Source organism: Kryptolebias marmoratus, linkage group LG4 (genome assembly GCF_001649575.2).
Source record: "Kryptolebias marmoratus isolate JLee-2015 linkage group LG4, ASM164957v2, whole genome shotgun sequence".
NCBI lineage: Eukaryota > Metazoa > Chordata > Actinopteri > Cyprinodontiformes > Rivulidae > Kryptolebias > Kryptolebias marmoratus.
In genome coordinates, this window is record NC_051433.1 from 31,376,336 (window position 1) to 31,380,960 (window position 4,625).

General features: G+C 42.3%; 1 long non-coding RNA gene across 1 annotated transcript; it reads left to right on the forward strand.

Annotated features, from left to right (window-relative positions):
- Positions 1 to 235: 235 nt before the first annotated feature.
- LOC119616936 lies at positions 236 to 808 on the forward strand. The gene is made up of 3 exons (XR_005233032.1): positions 236 to 402; positions 472 to 629; positions 703 to 808. It is a non-coding gene; the product is annotated as an uncharacterized LOC119616936 (long non-coding RNA).
- The last annotated feature ends 3,817 nt before the right edge of the window (positions 809 to 4,625 follow it).

The following is a 4,625-nucleotide window of genomic DNA, read 5'->3' on the forward strand; positions in this document are numbered from 1 at the left end:
TGCTTGTTGAGGTAGCCTCCTCTTCATCCAGGGATTCAAAAGAGCTGTCTCTAGCATCATCTGCTTGTGTGGGGTCAAAATCAGGATCTTCTACAGGATCATCATAATCACTCAGATCTCCATCAGATTCCTGGGGATGCACAGCCTTGCACCATAGTAGGTTTTAGTGTCCATCTAGTAGTTGTTTAACAAATTAAAATGAATTCATGATTAAAAACCTCTGACAATTGTCAGGAGTCTGGAGTTTTTGTTTTTTGCCTGCTATTTCCACCTGAGATCCAGCAGAGGGCGCCTGTCATCAGGAGGAGCTACCAGCAGGTGGTTCTAATAATCAGCTCATCAAGGGAGGCTTAAAAGGATGCTGCAGCCAACACTTCACCGTCAGAGCGTTTTACCTGTATGGTATGTAAGTACCCTCTAGACCAAACTAACTTCTTGGACTTTGCTTCATGCAGCCTTGTTTTATTCCAGGTTCCATAGTTCAGAGACTTTGATCTTCATAGACCAAGTGCCTTCCCTGACCGAACCCTGCTCACCCTCCAACACCACTGGATCACAGACCCAACTGGATTCCACCACAACAGACTTGTACATTGGACTCCTCCAGGAAAAGTCATCTTCAACTTCCAGTAAGCATTACTGCTGCCAATAAAATCATCACAATCAACAAACCACCAACTAATCCTCTGTCTCCCATCACAGTTGCTGCTCCAGTATCTTTGTTCCTGGCTTCCAGTACACTATTCACTGTGTTCAATAAATCTGTATATTCCTATTTCTTGGCTCCTGAGTGTGTTCTGCATGTGGGCTAAATCCCTGCCTAAAATCATGACAACAATAACAGTAATGTTAGTATACCAGCCTGTGTCATTTAGTTAAAAGGGAATTATTTGTCAAAGTTGTTTCCCCACATATATTCTAGTTTTACCATATTCACTAATGTAAACTCAGAAAGTAACAAAAATTAACGTGTAAAGTAATTATCTCAGCTTGTTAATGATGTACAACAATGTAATAATGCCCTTGAGAAGGCATCTTTAAATAGCAACTGTTTTCAATAATTCTTTGTATGGCATTTTAAATCGTGTAATTGTTACTGTCCTGTAACCTTGCTGCCTCTTGTCCAGGACTCCTTTGGAAAAGAGGTTTTTGACCCAGCCGCAGGCTTAAATACTGGTACCGCTCGTCATGAAGATGGGTTGCAGCTGTGGGAGAAGAGTGCACTCTCTCGCCAGCAGGCGGAGACATAACAACTCCAGATCCTCACAGTTTTTAATATCAATGGGACTTTCCTGGTGAAATAAAGGTTAAAAAAACACTTTGTTTCATATTTACAGCAATAAATGCAAATAAGTTCTGATTTTATTGCAAAAATTTCAATTTTATTTACATTAACTTAAATTTGCTACATTTACCATCAACAGACAAATCAAGCATTTGTTAAACAAGTTTAAAAAAAATATTACACAATTTTTATTTTTAGATAAGAATTTCTGTTTAGTAAGGATTCTTACACATATGTCAGAAAACATCCGTACCTTTCAAACTTTCAATGAAAACAGTCAACATGTGTCAGTTGATTTTTGTGTTTTGGTCATCCTGGTTGGAGCTGGAGTGAAGAAGAATACTATTCAAAGAGTTCCCTCTAGTGGACTTCTTTAGGATAGCAAATCTCAACCAAATGGTAGAGATGGCTTAACCAGGTTGAACCAAGTTAGGTGCTCCTCTCATTGAGATATAGTGACCCCAAATCACCTCAACCATATGGTTAAGCGGGCAGTTAACAAGCCTAACCTGCTGCACATCCTTTCCAGCCTGATCCCTCTGTCTTGCTAGTCAATAAAAGTCCTTTCCCTCCTTAGTGTCCAGCCTCTTGTACAACTCATTATATGGGTTCTGTTTGTCTTTGCGAACTCCCTCTTTGGCCTATGTCGCAACTTCCTATAATCCTGTCTACTCTCTTCAGTCTAGTGTTGTGTCGTTCATGAGTGGAACTTTCACGTTCTGTGACTCACTCATGGCATAAATCTAAACAACACAGCAGCGTGTGCCATGCAGGTGGAGAGGGACTGTTGTTGGCTCCTGAGCGAATGTGACTTGAGATTCATTCACTGTAAATAAACTCCATGTGTCACTCAGTGAACGAAACACTGTCTGACTCTGCCCTGAAGGATTCTAACCATTTCCTCCTCGCGAGAATTTGCTCTCATGCTTTTGGCAGCTGCATGGGTTTATCTAAACTAACTGCTAATGTTGAATCAAGCATCATGAAAATAGACGCACACTGCCCCGTCCCCATTATTTTAACAGACTGAGGTACACATAAAGAAAAAAAAGGAGAGGGGACAGAAGAAGAGCAAGTAAGACTCCAGAAGCGAGGCGGGGGGGTCCTTAGGTTGTAACAATCAAAGAAAGAGGACTCTCATTTAAAGTTAGTGAATGTGCTGCTTGCTGCTGTAGTGTTGCGGCACTTGCTAACATCAGCTACACAAAGAGAGGAGCCTGTCAGAGAGGGCAGGGGAGGGATTCGTACAGTGTACGTACTGTTGATATGCGTATGTGCAGAAACAACGAACTGTGCAGAGAAGTGATCTGTACAGTGAACAAACTGCTTGTAAGGGTTTGGGTTTTCTTGGTGTTTTTGTATTCGTATTGTTTCTTTTCTTGTCCTCGTGTTTTGTCTTGTCTCTGTGCTTCTGTTATCATTCACTTCTCCTCAGTCTCTCTCGTTTGCCTGTCACGCCCATCTACACCTGCTTCTGGTCATCATCTCACCTTTGTTCACTTCCATTAATTATCTCCTGTTCTTAAAACCTGGTCATGTCCTCCACTTGTCTTGCCTCATGTTTTGCTCCTGTTAGGATTTTGTTTTGGTTAGTTTTGCTGCCATGTCAGCCTTTGTTTTTGATTATCTTTTATTTTAATAAATTAGTTATTGCTATGAGTCTGCACTCTGGGTTCGCCTCTCTCTCCTGCTTACCTGACACTGCTGAGTCATGCATGTGCAGAAACAACGAACTGCTGCCGAAGAGTGATTCGTTTGCTTAGTACTGTGCTGAAAGTGGCATTTTTTATTCGTGTACTGCACGAATAAACTTAGATTTGGTACTTTACCTCTAGCTTTAGAAACTGGATAATTTCACTCAGTCCCAGAGAAGGATCCAAAATGTTCTCTGTGTGATTTTATTGTCCTTTGTATACAACTCTCAGAAATGAATTGTTTGGTAAAGTTCTTGATGTATACCTGGATTTTTTGTATATGAGTGATGAAGATAAATTACAGTATTTATTTAAATGTTATGTGTTTCAGTTAGCTCATCCATCCATCCATCCATCCATCAATCCATCCATCCATTCATCGTCGGGTCACAGCCTAAGCAGGGAGGCCCGGACTTCCCTCTCCCCAGCCACTTGGGCCAGCTCCTCCGGGGGAATCCCAAGGCGTTCCCAGGCCAGCCGAGAGACATAGTCCCTCCAGCGTGTCCTGGGTCTTCCTCTGGGCCTCCTCCCGGTGGGACGTGCCCGGAACACCTCACCAGGGAGGCGTCCAGGAGGCATCCTCACCAGATGCCCGAGCCACCTCAACTGGCTCCTCTCAACATGGAGGAGCAGCGGCTCTACTCTGAGTCCCTCCCTGATGACCGAGCTTCTCCCCCGATCTCTAAGGGAGAGCCCAGACATCCTGCGGAGGAAACTCATTTCAGCCGCTTGTATTCGCAATCTCGTTCTTTCGGTCACTACCCAAAGCTCATGACTATAGATGAGGGTAGGAGCGTAGATCGACCGGTAAATCGAGAGCTTCGTCTTTTCACACAGCTCTCTCTTCACCACGACAGATCGGTACAGCGCCCGCTAGTGCTGGGCAATATGGAAAAAATCCTATATCACGATATGGATAATTTTATATCACGATAACGATATATATGACGATATACCCCAATTACCTACGTTCAGCTATTTTCTGAAAAAATATGAAAAAAATAATTTCATTTCTTACCTTTTTCAAGCTTTATTTCGAAGTGACATTTAACTGAACTTTCACAAATGAGATCCGCTGCATTTTAGTGCAGCAATATATATGTATCAAATGACAACAGACTCTATTGTCTTCGGCCGGCTATAGTTTCACTTTTCGCAACTTTCCCCGGCTCTTTTACAACTTGCTTGACCTTGCACTTTTTGGATTGTTAAATATTCTTTTTTGTGGTTCTTCTTTAAGTGCTGGTGAAGATTCTCAGTCATCCAGGCCATGGTAAATTCAAAAAAGTTAAAAAACAAAAGCAAGTGGACTTCTATTCTGTAGTTGAAGACGTTTCGCTTCTCATCCGAGGAGCTTTCTAAATTGAGAAATAGAGAGTGTGGAGTTGAGCTTTTAAACCTGAGATGTGATGTAAGCTGGATTGCTTGCAAATTGTTCTCACTCTCCTAACAATGGAGGCTCGTTAGGGTCCTTGTTTGTCTGACTCACTGATGGGCCACTCTGGTCACATGAGTGCAGGTGCTGATTGGAGTGAAACTGACTGGGGATCAGGCCTAAAGCTCCATTATATGTTTTTGAAAGCTGGAATCTGAGAACTCCTCCTCTGTTTAATGTTGGTTTCTCCTTTTTGACATAAATGGCTTCT